Below are 16,568 nucleotides of genomic sequence, written 5' to 3'. Positions count from 1 at the left end.
CCTGGCGCCTGATGACGGAGTGAGACTCTGTCTGAAAAAAAAAAAAAGAGAGAATGTTTTCTAAATACTATGCTTAACTTCAGAACAGCACAATTAGATTATATTGCAGTTTTGAAAGATCACTTGTTAAATACAAAATTTTAAAACATACCACAAGGCTTGGTACTTCATATTTTTATTAAACAAGGAGACTCAGAAAATCACAGTGGTCTGGGCCCATGTGAACCTCTGAAACCCTCCCACCAAGAGAGAGGACTCGGCGGCTATAGTCCTAGGTGGGAATGGGAGAGAGCAGTGTAGGCTTCAGTGCTGACCCAATGCTGGGGCCCTAGGGCTCTCTCCTCTTTTCTTCTAGGTGGAAAATGAGCTTCTGCATGAAGATGTCAGCGAGAGGACAAAACCAGTTGTGATGGATAGCAAAGACGTGGAGGTCTCTTCTCGATTCAAGTTAGAAGAAAACTGCAGTGTGAGGACTGCTCTCAGCTGTTTGGGAATTACTGATAGCTTTGACTAAGCCAAGACGGACTTTTCCAGATTATCACCCAAGAGACAGAGCCTCCCCTGTCCAAGTTTGTGCGCTAGTCCTTCATGGAGGTCAGCAGGGAAGGCACAGACGCAGCCTCGGCGGTCACAGTGTCAACGCGCAAGCCCCATAGAGGCTGAATGCAGGCCAGCCACCCCTTTCTGTTCTCCAGCACGGTAGGACAGAGAGCGTTCTGTTCTGTGGATGGTTTTCCTCTCCACGAGCCAATCCCTCGGGCCGCTTTGTTGTATTCTACTGTCGCCTGTGACAGTGTGTATGTAGTGACCTCAGCCAGCAGCTGGGAAAACCTCCTACCCCCACCCACAAAGGAGCTCGTTTGAAGTCCTGAGATCAGAGCTTACAGACCCGTGCACTCGCACTTACATAGGCTGTGACTTTCAAACAGCTTCGGGAAACTTTAGGATGCTCTGGTGTACGTGGAAATTGCAGCAAGGTAAAATGTTCATTTGTATTTAGAAAGAAAATGCTTATTTTATATTTGGCTGCTCCCAAACTGCCCCTAAACTTCCTCTCCAGTGGGTGCCCTTCCACACCCGACGTCCCACATTTACACTCACACTTTGACCCTAACGAAGTCCTCCAGGGGTGGGGTCAAACCACAGGTCTCATCTCTGTAGTGACGACTTCCTGTCCTCTGCTGTGTGGGTAAAGGCCCAGATAAAGATGCCTCTGCTGTTCAACTCTCATTGGAAACATTTTGAAAGCAGAAGGAACGGAGACAGATGATGTGGGAAAATAAAAGCGATGCTGATTCGGAAACTTTTGAGAATGTCCTTCCCTAAGAGAGAGCAGTAAAAGTGCACAGTACTTCCCGGCTTGCGGGTTCACATGGCCGCACTGCGCTGCTTCTCACAGAAGTCCTCTCTCCTGCAGGCACTGCCCTGCCTGCCAGCCTGGCCTTCGCTGCAATCACATCATGGTGCATTCCCAAGAGGGAAGTGCTTGACCAAGACTTCTGCTTGGGTTTGACTATCGGTTCTGGTTTCCTTTACGGCATAGGATAGGATCTTCTCTTTAAGGCTCAAACACCCCCTGACACAATGTAAGGGACAAGGGAACTTTAAAGCATTTGGAGATCCAAGCACAAAAGGCTGTAGGTCGTGAGGAGAAATCACAAAGGCAGTTTGACCTGGAAGAGGGAGCAGCTGAACTTCTGTAGAGTAAGGTTCAGACTCACTCTCATAACTGAATAGGAAATGCTCTAAATTTTTGGGAAATGCCAAAATGTTTATCGTTGGCATTCCACAGACACTTTTCAAAGGTCCGCAATGTTAGTTTCCTGTGTGCTCATTCCCAAGGCTGCTAAGCAACCTCAGTAATTAGCCTGATTGAGAAAAGGAACCGAAACTGTGGGGCAACTCGGGGCTTTCACTTCCCATGATAGGAAAACTAGGCAAGAAATACTGTCTCCTCAGTTGTGATTAGATAGTATTTCTTGCCTGGTTTCCCTAACATGGAGTCCTGGTATGAACTCTGCTATGCGTCCCTTGATGAAATGTGATGGTAGCAATGAAACAATTAAGAAAATGGATGTTGGGTGGTGGAGCAGGTTGTCACTGCTGGAGTTGCGGAGGCACGGTGGGGAAAACTGAGAAACGTCCCCCAGGTCATCACAGCCTCAGCACTCATTAGCCATGTTGATGGCATGCACCCTGGATATGACACAATGAGATGGCACTTTATCTCTGTGGCCTTTCCCCAAAAAACCCATAACCCCTGTCTAACTATAAGAAAAATATAAGACAATGGTGCAGGGTGGTGTTTCAGGAGAGGGTCAGGGAAAGAGGAGGGGATCCCAGGAGAGGGTCAGGCAGGGGAAGGGGAGGGGGGTTCCAGGAGAGAATCAGGAAGCGGAGAGGGGACTCCAGGAGGGGGCTTCAGGACAGGGCCAGGGAGGGGGAGGAGCATCCAGGAGGGAGTTTAAGGAGAGGGTCAAGGAAAGGGGAGGGGGCTCCAGGAGAAGGCCAGGGGAAGGGGCGGGAGAGGGTCTCCCTTCAGGAGAGGGTCTGAGGACACCCAGGCAGGAGACACCTTAAAATCCCATCTCAGTCAGCAATGACTCCTCATAGGCCCACCACGGGCTTAAATATCAGAGACATGGTCCTCACCGCCCCATGTGAACTCGCTTCATACAGAGGGTCAGCACCACCCGGTGTCAACACGTTTTATACAGAGGGTCAGCACAGCACCATGTGAACACGCTTCATACAGAGGTTCAGCACTGCCCCATATCAACACGCTTTATACAGAGGGTCAGCAAAAAAATTAGCTGGGCGTGGTGGAGGGTGCCTGTAATCTCAGCTACGCAGGAGGCTGAAGCACAAGAATTGCTTGAACCTGGGAGGTAGAGGTTGCAATGAGGAGATCGCACCACTGCACTCCTGCCTGGGCAGCAAGAACGAAACTCCATCTCAATAAAATAAAATAAAATAAATATGTATTTGGTCTTAGTTCCTGGTTCCTGGCACAGAGCTCCAAAAATTCCGGGAATTTCCTGAGTGATAAGAGTGTCTGCTTATTTGTAAAGAGCCCTTTCTGACCATGCCTGAGCTTATGCCAATGAGGCACCTCAAAGTGGGCCTACAGAGAGCTTCAGGGGAGGGGCTGCCCATGCCAGAGAGATCAAGTCCTTATTTAGAGGGCTAGAACATTCAGTCCCACCCCACCTCTGCAGAGGGGAGAAGGGTTGGGCACTGACTTCATTCCTGCTTATGTGGCCAAATTTTATTTCTCTCTCTCTCTCTCTCTCTCTCTCTCTCTCTCTCAATCCCTTTTTTATTTTATTTTTTTTTAAAGATGGGGTTTCACCATGATGGCCAGGCTGGTCTTGAACTCCCAACCTTAGGTGATCCACCCACCTTGGCCTCCCAAAGTGCTAGGATTACAGGCGTGAGCCACCACGCCTGACCTCTCTCAATCTCTTAAATGAGTTTAGAGACCCATCACAGTGGTTTACACACGTCTGTAATCCTAGTGCTTTGGGAGGCCGAAGTGGGAGGATCACATGAGCCCAGGAGAGTCTGAAACCAGCCCAGGCAACACAGCAAGACACTGTCTCTCTCTTTTTTTTTTTTGAGACGGAGTTTCACTTTTGTTACCCAGGCTGGAGTGCAATGGCACGATCTCGGCTCACGGCAACCTCCGCCTCCCGGGCTCAGGCAATTCTCCTGCCTCAGCCTCCTGAGCAGCTGGGATGACAGGCACGCGCCACCATGCCCAGCTAATTTTTTGTATTTTTAGTAGAGACGGGGTTTCACCATGTTGACCAGGATGGTCTCGATCTCTCGACCTCGTGATCCACCCGCCTCGGCCTCGCAAAGTGCTGGGATTACAGGCTTGAGCCACCCCTCCTGGCCGACACTGTCTCTTAAAAAAAAAAAAAAAAAAGCCGGGCGCGGTGGCTCAAGCCTGTAATCCCAGCACTTTGGGAGGCCGAGGCGGGTGGATCACAAGGTCGAGAGATCGAGACCAACCTGGTCAACATGGTGAAACCCCGTCTCTACTAAAAATACAAAAAATTAGCTGGGCATGGTGGCGCGTGCCTGTAATCCCAGCTACTCAGGAGGCTGAGGCAGGAGAATTGCCTGAACCCAGGAGGCGGAGGTTGCGGTGAGCCGAGATCGCGCCATTGCACTCCAGCCTGGGTGACAAGAGCAAAAAACTCCGTCTCAAAAAAAAAAAAAAAAAAAAAAAATTAACCAGGCACAGTGGTGTGCACACCTGTAGTCCCAGCTACTCAGGAGGCTGAGGCAGAAGGATCATTTGAGCCCAGGAGGTCCAGGTTGGAGTGAGCTATGATGGCACAGCCTGGGTAACAGAGCAAGACCCAGTCTGGCAAAAAAAAAAAAAAAAAAAAAAAGAAAGGTTAAAATTTTAATGTTCATATTTTAGCTACAACTTACTGAAATTCTAAATAGCCTTGAAATTCATAATATCATGAACAGACCAGGCGCAGTGGCTCATGCCTGTAATCCCAGCACTTTGGGAGGCTGAGGTGGGTGGATTATCTGAGGTCAGGAGTTCGAGACTAGCTTGGGCAACATGGCGAAACCCCATCTCTACTAAAAAACACAAAAAATTGCCCAGGTACTATGGCTGATGCCTGCAATCCCAGCGCTTTGGAAGGCCAAGGTGGGTGGATCACAAGGTCAGGAGTTCAAGAACAGCCTGGCCAAGGTAGTGAAACCTCATCTCTACTAAAAATACAAAAATTAGCTGGGTGTGGTGGCAGGCGCCTGTAACCCCAGCTACTTGGGAGGCTGAGGCAGGAGAATTGCTTGAACCCAGGTGGTGGAGTTGCAGTGAGCCGAGATCGCACCACTGCACTCTAGGCTGACTTCTTCCCAAAACAAACAAACAAACAAACAAACAAACACACACAACAACAAAATTAGCCAGCAGTGGTGGTATGCCCTGTAATCCCAGCTACTCTGGAGGCTGAGGCAGGAGAATCATTCGAACCTTCGGGGTGGAGGTTGCAGTGAGCTGAGATCACGTTACTGCATTTCGGCCTGGCCAACAAAGGGAGACTTGGTCTCAAAAAACTAAAATAAAAATTAAAGAACTATTAAAAACATACACTGAGGAGAGAGTGCTCAAGGAAACAAAAGGGCTTACATATTCTGCTCTGCTTTTCCTCTAAAGAAAATGTCAGAAGAGATGGAGAAAGGGTCCCAAAGGCTGTCCCCTTGGCAGGTCCCCAGGTCAACACTTGGGGTGGGAGCTGGGAGCTCTGGTGTGGAGCTCAGGTGGGAGCCATCTCCTTCAATGCAGTCGTTACACAGAGTCCTACATTGAGGGTCCCAGGTGCATATATATATATATATTTGAGACAGAGTCTCACTCTATTGCCCAGGCTGGAGTGCAGGGGCGTGATCTCAGCTCACTGCAACCTCTGCCTCCCGGGTTCAAGCAATTCTCTTGTCTCAGCCTCAAGAGTAGCTGGGATTACAGGCATGCACCACAACTCTCAGCTAATTCTTTGTAGTTTTAGTAGAGACAGGGGTCTCACCACGTTGGCCAGCCTGGTCTCAAACTCCTGAGCTCAGATGATTCACCTGCCTCAACCTCCCTAAGTGCTGGGATTACAAGTGTGCCTGGCCCCAGGTACTTTTATTTTTTATTTAATTAAATTAATTAATCAATTAATTTTTGAGATGGGAGTCTTGTCTGTCACCAGGCTGGAGTACAGTGATGCAATCTCGTCTCACTGCAACCTCTGCCTCTTGCGTTTAATCTATTCTTCTGCCTCAGCCTCCTGAGTAGCTGGGACCACAGGCGCGCGCCCAGTTAATTTTTATTTTTATTATTATTATTTTTTTAGTAGAAACCATGTTGGCCAGGATGGTCTTGATCTCTTGACTTTGTGATCCGCCCCCCTTGGCCTCCCAAAGTGCTAGGATTACAGGCGTGAGCTGCTGCTCTCGATCCCCAGGTACTTTTAAAAAGCAGACATGGCCGGGCACGGTGGCTCATGCCTGTAATCCTAGCACTTTGGGAGGCCGAGGTGGGTGGATCACCTGAGGTCAGGAGTTCAAGACCAGCCTGGCCATCATGGTGAAAACCCATCTTTTTCTAAAGAAAAAAAAAAAAAAGCAGACATTTTGTCTCTGCTTTGCACCTTGCACCTGTCCAGAGTGCTGGGCTGTTGCTGGGTTCCTTACAAAAACATAGCCCAAGTTGCTGATTTCATAGACAATTTAGATTTAAGAACAACATTTAGAACTTTGATGTTAACTCATTCATTCTTTGGTCCAAAGTAGAAATTTCCTCTTCACTATCCCTGAATAGATGATCAAGTTGGCTTTAGTGACAAAAACGAGCATTGCATTTCCACGGAGGGCTTCCCGTTTGTGTATGAGAAAGTTCCTGACATCGCCCTGCTTCTGTCACGTCCCTCTTCAGTCACCAGAGCCACGCAGGAGCCTGCTGCCCATGACATGGTGCTCCATGGTGCACCTACACCTTTGGAAGGTTGCCTAGGTGTCCCCCACCCAGGTGGTGTTGGAACAAACATTCTGGTCTGTCTTGTTGAATACCAGCCCCAACCCTATTCGTGGGTACCCTTAGTCTTGGCGGTGACGAGGGACTGAGAAAAGGAAATAAAGACAAAGACCCAAGAGTAGAATTTTACAGCATGGGTCCAGGGGACCAGCGCAAGTGTGGGGACTGCATTGGCCCCAAGTTCTGGTTTCCGCAGAAACCAGAACTTTTTATTGGGTACACACACTTGTTAATTAAGGGGTGGGGGAGCAGGGAGGGGTGATCAGGAAAGGACTTGAAATTACTGTGGGCAATATAGCCAGGGGAGAGGTGTGGTCTGCAGTATCCAGTAGCAGACGTGATTCTTACGCAAACCTAGAACACTGAATTCTACTTCTGGTTCCTATCAAGGTGTATTTGCATCAGAAGCATAGCAGGTAAGGCAGCCTCTCCAGGTCTGACCACATCCAGTGCATCAAGGGGGGCTTTTGATCTCCCAGCGTTGTGGACACAGAACAATCAAAATTACTGCACGTTCTGAGAAACTAGGCAGAGCCTGTGTTCTCCACCTAGGATCATCTCTGCCCTGCAAGGCTTTTCTTCCTTGCAAGCTCCCATCTGCAGAGACCCTCCTGATCTTGTGAGCAGAGGCGGCCTCCCTTCTCAAGATCTTGCACAAGTCCTTTTTACGAGACCCTCAGGCAGCTTCCATGCTGAGAAGGCATTCATGGGACCAAAGCAGTATTTCCTGCTCTGCAACGACCTGGCGGTGTTCCACGGTTTTACAGCGCTCTCAGATGGTCTTTACCTTAGGCCTCCTGTTGCTGCTTGATTTCTATTTTACTCCACCAATATTTGATATAGTTTAGTTCGGGGTATAAACTTCAGTGTACAATAAGCAAGGCACGCTTATAATTATTATTATTATTTTTGTGATATGGAGTTTCGCTCTTGTTACCCGGGCTGGAGTGCAATGGCTCAATCTTAGCTCACCGCAACCTCCGCCTCCTGGGTTCAAGCAATTCTCCTGCCTCAGCCTCCCGAGTAGCTGGGACTACAGGCACGCACCACCATGCCCCGCTAATTTTTGTATTTTTAGTAGAGACGGGGTTGCACCTTGTTGACCAGGATGGTCTCGATTTCTTGACCTCGTGATCCATCCTCCTTGGCCTCCCAAAGTGCTGGGATTATAGACGTGAGCCACCGCACCCGACCTGCTTATAATTACTTAACTAGAAATAACATAGTTACCGAGGCGCACCAGTCTGCCTAAGTGTCTGTTGTGAATTGCGCTAGTGGGTGGGGCTAGGGGTGTGGCTCCTGGGACACGTGCTCTCATTTGCATTCAGCTTCCTGTTGCCATACCTGAAACACACCGAGGCAGCCTGAGCTCCAACAACCAGTTATTGCACGCATCCTGTAGGCTAGGCATGCTCTTCCCACCTGGGCTATATCTAGATTGATCCTAACCTTTACAGACATTTCATTTAATCTACCCCAAAACCTTAGGAGGTTGCCATTACTAACCCCAATCATAGATGATGCAGCTGGGTCTGCGAGAATATGGAAAATTTTCCCCAAAGCCCCAGCCAGTAAGAGGCAGCACTGGCATCCAGACCCAGGCCCTCTTGCCACAATAGCTTCCTTCAAATGTCCTATTGAATCGTCCAGTTCTACCTGATGGTTTTCCCTCATTTCAGAGTCTTTTCTTCTGAATTAAGCAAATCCAATTCCTTCCAAAATTCCCCATAGAATATCACCCTTGTCTCCCTCTGACTACGTGTGGCACCCACATCTGAAAGCCATCTCTGGACAGATCAGGCCAGAGCGTGGGGAATGGCCCCCACCTCCGTACTGGCTGTGGCTGCTACACTTCTATCAGTGCTAAAACCTTTCTTACCCTTTGGTGAATATTGAGTTTGCAGTCAGTTGAAATTTCAGATTTTTCTTCATGTGAAGTGCTTCTAAAATAGGCCTCCCATTTCTGGCACTGGCAGAATTGATTTTTTGAAATATCTAAATTTGAAAACATCTCTATCATCATTATGACATTTCTTTGTATTGGTCTGGGATGACATTTCAGCTAGCGGACTTCTTTCAAATCTCAATTCTGTCATCCCTGCAATAGGCTTGTGCTATTAGAACATTTCTTTATGGCCTTCTGTGCTTCCATCAAAGTTGTTTGTGAGAGGATGAGACAGGAACACATACAGGAAGAACCCCATTATATACTTTGAGAGACCTCCTTCCCAAGTGAGCCACATTTTGAGTCATTTTTTTTTCTTTCTTTTTTTTTTTTTTGAGACAGAGTCTCGCTCTGTCGCCCAGGCTGGAGTACAGTGGCATGATCTCTGCTCACTACAACCTCCGCCTCCCAGGTTCCAGCAATTCTCCTGCCCCAGCCTCCTGAGTAGCTGTCATTACAGGCATATACCACCACTCTCAGCTAATTTTTGTATTCTTAGTAGAGACGGGATTTCACCATGTTGGCCAGTCTGGTCTCGAACTCCTAACCTCAGGCGATCCAACTGCCTCGGACTCCCAAAGTGCTAGGATTATAGGCATGAGCCACCGCATCTTGCAATTTTAGGTCATTTCCATAGCCAGCTAACAATCCTTTATTATAATTGTTAGGGATGAGCTGTGCTGTCTCAGAAAACCTGCTCCATGCTGGCTGACCCCTTCCCCCCATCTAATTGCTCTGCAGCTGCACTCCTGAACCCCTAGCTAGGTGCCACACCAAGGCTGCCAGACATGTGGCAATTAAGCAAAGTCTGATTACAGCCATCCGGGCAGCTCGAGGGAGGATAGGGAAAACAGATGTTGGTTTTCTATACCTGTCAATTCTTGTTTGACACATGTCTTTTTTTTTTTGAGATGGAGTTTCGCTCTTGTTACCCAGGCTGGAGTGCAATGGCGTGATCTCGGCTCACCGCAACCTCCACCTCCCGGTTTCAGGCAATTCTCCTGCCTCAACCTCCTGAGTAGCTGGGATTACAGGCACGCACCACCATGCCCAGCTAATTTTTTTTTGTATTTTTAGTAGAGACGGGGTTTCACCATGTTGACCAGGATGGTCTCAATCTTTTGACCTCGTGATCCACCCACCTCAGCCTCCCAAAGTGCTGGGATTACAGGCTTGAGCCACCGCGCCCGGCTGACACATGTCTTAAAATATCCAGGTTTCTGTCTTTTTTTAAAGACTGCCGCCACAGAAGTCATAGGATGATGTATCGTAGGTCTGTTGCAAGTTAACAAACTATCTCTGTACCTGTTACCTGAAACGCCCCGCCCCCCCAACTTATGCCCCTCTCTCCCTATATAAGTCCCCTGTTTTGTAAGCTCAGGGCTGCCTCCTCTGACTGTTAGGGAGCAGCCCGGTACGTTAATAAAACTTTCTTGCCTGACTTTGAGTCTATTCTCCTTTCTGTCAGCTACCCTTACAATAATATCAGCTTACCCTTGTTTATCTTGTCCTCAGGGTAACACTGGGAGGCTTCAGTGAATGCCACTTTCTTTGTTCTGAATTCCCAGGTAGACTTTTTGCACCATAATTATGCCATGCATACCGTTTCTCTCACGTACTCTGTTTCATATATCTTGCTATTTATACTGGGACCCGAATTCCTCTTGTGGGGGCTCCATTTTCATTCACATTGTAGTTATTCTATACATGCAGTTTAGAGAGCCTTTTATTCTCCTTATCATTGATCAAGAAACTGAACTGAGCATATCATCTGTCCACATAGCTCGGTTTATTCTGAACTATAACCTTCATTCACTTACTCAACAAAATTTCTTAAACAACTACTATACGCCAGATGTTTCAGATACTGGGGGTGCATCCGTGAACAAGTAGGTGAAAGCCTTCTCCTCCTGATATTATGTTCTATTGAAGGAGGTAGTTAACCCGTTTCTGATGGTGATTGAGGCTACAAAGCAAACAGAAAGTAATTCGGGATGAGAACAGAAGTCAGGGAAGGTCTCAGGGAAGAGGTGGCACTGAGCCAAGACCAGAATTAGAGTCAGCTAGAAAGAGGCAATAGCAGGGGGCTAAGGCCTGAAAGAAAATGAGCCTTCTAAGGTGAGACACTGAAAAGAAGCCTCTGAAATGAGGGGGAAAGAAGGTCGCAAGGTCAGAGGAAGCCCCCAGTGGACTGCTTACATGGATATTCGCAAGATAAAATTAGATTAGAGACATTGTAGCTACCCCAGTAAGGAGGACCAAGCTTGACTGAGGAAAAATTACACGCTCACCTGGCATTTACGTTCTCGGCAGAAGCCAAGGATTTGCATTTTATAAATGATGCAATTCTGCCCTCTGGAGGATAAAGCTATGTTGCACAGCTGAAATTTTAATGCTAGGTTAGTTCCATTATTTGGCAGAAAATAAAAGGACTAAAAGAAACCCTGGCCAGGCGCAGTGGCTTGCCGGTAATCCCCTCACCTTGGGAGGCCGAGGTGGGCGCACTGCTTGAGGTCAAGAGTTCGAGACCAGCTTGGCCAACATAGTGAACCTGTCTTTACTAAAAATACCAAAAATTAGCTGGTTGTGGTGGTGCAGTCTTGTAGTCCTAATTACTCAGGAGGCTGAGGCAGGAGAATTGCATCAACCCAGAAGGCAGAGGTTGCAGTGAGCAGAGCCGAGATCGTGCCATCACACTCAAAATGAAACAAAACAAAACAAAACAAAACAACCTTGAGAGGTTATTTGGTTATTTCATTCATTTGTCACTTCAATCATGTAAGCTGCCTAATACAGGAAAATGTAAATTATTTTAGACTTTCCTGAAAATGTCATGTTATCTGTAACCACAGCCCAGGGGCCAAAATTATTCATGGTCATGAAATTAGCCTCACCCAAAATTCTCAGACTATTAAAACAAAGCATTATCTGTAGAATGATTTTATTTTTCTGGCTTATAAGTTACTAATTCATTTTTTGATTTTTTTTTTTTTCTTTGAGACAGGTTCTCACTTTGTCACCCAGGCTGAAGTGCAGTGGTGTCATCATAGCTCACTGCAGCCTCACCCAAGTCCTGGGCTCAAGCAATCCTCTCACCTCAGCCTCCTAAGTGTCTGGGACCACAGGTGTGCACCAACACACCCAGCTAATTTTTATTTATTTATTTATTTATTTATTTATTTATTTATTTATTTACTGAGACAGAGTTTCGCTCTTGTTACCCAGGCTGGAGTGCAATGGCGCGATCTCGGCTCACCGCAACCTCCGCCTCCTGGGTTCAAGCAATTCTCCTGCCTCAGCCTCCTGAGTAGCTGGGATGACAAGCACGCGCCACCATGCCCAGCTAATGTTTTGTATTTTTAGTAGAGATGGGGTTTCACCATGTTGACCAGGATGGTCTCGATCTCTTGACCTTGTGATCCACCCGCCTCGGCCTCCCAAAGTGCTGGGATTACAGGCTTGAGCCACCGCGCCCGGCCTTATTTTTTAATTTTATTTTTTTTGAGACGGAGTTTCACTCTTGTTACCCAGGCTGGAGTGCAATGGCGCGATCTTGGCTCACCGCAACCTTCGCCTCCTGGGTTCAGGCAATTCTCCTGCCTCAGCCTCCTGAGTAGCTAGGATTACAGGCACGCATCACCATGCCCAGCTAATTTTTTGTATTTTTAATAGAGAGGGGGTTTCACCATGTTGACCAGGATGGTCTCGATCTCTTGACCTTGTGATCCACCCGCCTCAGCCTCCCAAAGTGCTGGGATTACAGGCTTGAGCCACTGCGCCCGGCCCTCAGCTAATTTTTAAATTCTCTTAGAGATGGGGTCTCTCTATGTTGCCCAGGCTGGAAAAACTATTTATTAAGAACAAGTTTAAGAGTTATTTTCATATTTCTTTTTTACTATAGCAAATACACACTATGGCACACAAAAATTGCTTTTTTAGTTTAAAATGTTTTGAATTGTTGAACTGCTAGTGGATTACTATGAATTTTATGTTTTGAGGAATTGATTAGCTAAAATAAAATATATTACTCAGGGAGCACAACATGGAAACAATTTACCCAGAAGAATTTTATTTAAGATATTTATAATATGCCGTTGTAAGACCTTTAATTTCACCATGCTGCAATGTCGGGGACCGGTCTGGGATGGCACGTCTGCCGGGGGTCTCTCGACCTGCAAGAGGGTCCCAATACCTGGAAGAGGGTCCCAATACCTGGAAGAGAGCATACACTTGAAGAAATAAAGAGAGACAGAAAGTACGGGGGTCTGGAGGGCTGGATAGGCTGTGCCTAAACAGCGAATTATATTTTTCAAAGGCCAGGAACAAATACACTTTCTTTGCTCTGGTTTATGTCATTGCAAGAGGAAATGCAAATCTATACCTTACATGGCCTATACAATAGAGAAATCGGATACACAATCAGTGGTTGTAAAAAGTAACAGAATTTCCTGTGATCACAAAGCTTGTTTACATCCAGACATTATTCCTCATGGCTGCACTTATTTCTGGTTTGATCTTGTTTTAGAACTGAGATGTGAAAAGGTTTTCTGGTTTTGTTCATCAGAATATCTTTTATTTATTTATTTTATTTTATTTTTTTGAGACAGAGTTTTGCTCTTGTTACCCAGGCTGGAGTGCAATGGCGCGATCTCGGCTCACCGCAACCTCCACCTCCTGGGTTCAGGCAATTCTCCTGCTTCAGCATCCTGAGTAGCTGGGATTACAGGCACACGCCACCATTCCCAGCTAATTTTTTGTATTTTTAGTAGAGAGGGGGTTTCACCATGTTGACCAGGTTGGTCTCAATCTCTTGACCTTGTGATCCAGCCACTTTGGCCTCCAAAACTGCTGGGATTACAGGCTTGAGCCACCACACCCGGCCCCAGAATATCTTTTAACCAGATTCTCTTTTGTCTGCTCCTGACTCAACTTACCTCAACTCCTCCATTCAGGAGTCTCTGAGTCAGGGATCAAAGCCATCCCGTATGGTGGCATTTGCTTTGCAAATATCCCCACAGTTAAACCATTATCTAGGGTACAAGGCAGTCAGGCAAGTAAAGAAAAGGTTAAAGCTATTCTTAAAGAAAGAGTCATAAGGATTAAAAGCAGAAACTGGTTGCTGGTAGGGAGTCACTCGGTCTAGCAGCACCGCATAGTTTTAGGCCCAAATGATATCGTGATTAATATTAGAAACTGATCAACCACCTTTCAGTTCCTTTTTCCCAATAGATCAACTGCCTCCAACAGGAAACTGTGTTTGGAATCAAACTTACCATATAATGAGATCCATGCCTTTTGGGAGTCTCACATGGGAATGTTCCCCATACTGCAAGTTTATTAAAAGTGTCACTATTCACTTAATTGCAGTTTCTTTCTTTCTTTCTTTCTTTTTTTTTTTTTTTTTTTTGAGATGGAGTTTCGCTCTTGTTACCCAGGCTGGAGTGCAATGGCGCGACCTCAGCTCACCGCAACCTCCGCCTCCTGAGTTCAGGCAATTCTCCTGCCTCAGCCTCCTGAGTAGCTGGGATTACAGGCACTTGTCACCATGCCCAGCTAATTTTTTGTATTTTTAGTAGAGACGGGGTTTCACTGTGTTGACCAGGATGGTCTCGATCTCTTGACCTTGTGATCCACCCGCCTCGGCCTCCCAAAGTGCTGGGATTACAGGCTTGAGCCACCGCGCCCGGCCTCTTTCTTTCTTTTTGAGACGGAGTTTCGCTCTTGTTACCCAGGCTGGAGTGCAATGGCGCGATCTCGGCTCACCCAGCTAATAGCAGTTTCTTAAACTGAACAAGAAAACAAGCTAATTCCAAATGACCTTTGAAGAGTGAAGAAAAAACTTCTCGCCGGGTACGGTGGCTCAAGCCTGTAATCCCAGCACTTTGGGAGGCCGAGGTGGGTGGATCACGAGGTCAAGAGATCGAGACCATCCTGGTCAACATGGTGAAACTCCGTGTCTACTAAAAATACAAAAAATTAGCTGGGCATGGTGGCGTGTGCCTGTAATCCTAGCCACTCAGGAGGCTGAGGCAGGAGAATTGCCTGAACCCAGGAGGTGGAGGTTGTGGTGAGCCAAAATCACGCCATTGCACTCCAGTCTGGGTAACAAGAGCGATACTCTGTCTCAAAAAAAAAAAAAAAAAAAAAAAAAAGAAAGAAAGAAAGAAAGAAAAAACTTCTCAAGATACTTCTGAGCGTTCTGGGTGATCAGTAACAGCTTGTTTGAAGAGCCAGAAAAGTCTAAGGGTAAGTCACTTCTACTTTCAGGAGCTGGCGGCAGGAGGAATAATTGAGAAATAATTCAAGGTGGAGGAGAACTAGGAAAATCTCATAGGAGACCGATATTTCTCCATGTTATTGTCAGAAGAGATGGGCTAGGAAGACTCAGGGGGCAGTAATGTGGAGGTGTCCACATGTTTCTTCTAGACAAGAGGGTAAGGACAATGCCAGCTTCTCAGGAAGAGCTCCTGTCTTGGCCTTTTCCTGCTGCTTTATCAAAACACCTTGTAAACAATAGACATGTATTTCTCACAGTTCTGGAGATTGGCTGGGAAGTTCAAGATCTACAGGTGCAGACCCAGTGTCTGATGAGGGCATCTTCTTGTTGTGTTCTCACTGGTGGGAAAGGCAGAAGGGACAAATGCTGTGTCCTCACGTGGCAGAAGAGATGTTATGGGCTGAATGTGTCTCTAAAATTCATATGTTGAAGCTTTATCACCAACGTGAAAGTATTAAGAGGTAGAGCCTTAATAAGTGATAAGTCATGAGGTCAGAACCCTCATGGGTGGGACTAGGGCTCTTGAGGGAGTGCATTCATCCCTTTCTAACCCTTCCACCACCACGTGAAGATATAGTATTTTCCCCTTTAGATGTAGCAACAAGGCACCATTTTGGAAGCAAAGAGCAGCCCACACCAGGCACCAAGTATATTGGTGCCTTGTTCTTGGACTTCCCAGCCTCCAGAATGGTGAGCAGTAAATTTCTGTTTTTAGCACATTGCCCAGTCACAGGTATTTCTTTATAGCAGCACAAATGGATTATGACAGAAATTGATACTGAGAAGTGGGATGTTGCTATAACTAATACCTAAATATGTAGAAAGAGTTTTGAAACTGATTAATGGGTTGAGGCCAGAAGAAGTTGGAGATGCATGCTGGGAAAAGCCTAGATAGACATGAACAGAGCATTAAGGGCAGTTCTGGTGAGAGCTCAGAAGACAAGGACTGCAGCAGGGAGAGCCTCAATCTTCTTAGAGATTAAGTGGTCATGACCAGAATGCAGTTAGAGGTATAAAGACAGTTTTGATGAGATTTTTTTTTTTTTTTTTTGAGACGGAGTTTCACTCTTGTTACCCAGGCTGGAGTGCAATGGTGCGATCTCGGCTCACCGCAACCTCCGCCTCCTGGGTTCAGGCAATTCTCCTGCCTCAGCCTCCTGAGTAGCTGGGATTACAGGCACGTGCCACCATGCCCAGCTAATTTTTTTGTATTTTTAGTAGAGACGGGGTTTCACCATGTTGACCAGGATGGTCTCATCTCTCGACCTCGTGATCCACCCGCCTCGGCCTCCCAAAGTGCTGGGATTACAGGCTTGAGCCACCGCGCCCGGCTTGATGAGATCTTAAAAGGAAACTGGAGGAAAGGTCATCCTTGTTACACGGTGGCAATGAACTTGGCTGAATTGTGTCTGTGTCCTAGTGTTTTCTGAATGGCAGAACTTAAAGGTAATAAACTAGGCTATTTGGTGGAAGAAATCTCTGAGCAAAGTGTTGAGAGTGCAGCATGGCTTCTCATAACTGCTTATAGTACAATGAGAGCAGAGAGCATGAATTAAAGACAGAATTTATAATCAAGAGGAAAGCAGAGCTTAAAAGGTTTCGAAAATTCTTTCCAAATCTTTGGCCATGTAAAGAATGAAAACGCATGTTTGGGAGAGAACACCAAGGGCGTGGCCAGGCTCACACTTGATAATGAGATGAGTATGGCTAGAAGGAAGCCAGATGCTGTTTATCAAGCCAATGGAAGAATGAACCCAAAGGCATTTCAGAGGTTGCTGGTGCTGGATGCCCATCACCAT

Source organism: Saimiri boliviensis, chromosome 4, assembly GCF_048565385.1.
Source record: "Saimiri boliviensis isolate mSaiBol1 chromosome 4, mSaiBol1.pri, whole genome shotgun sequence".
Lineage (NCBI taxonomy): Eukaryota > Metazoa > Chordata > Mammalia > Primates > Cebidae > Saimiri > Saimiri boliviensis.
This window is presented reverse-complemented; position numbering follows the sequence as displayed.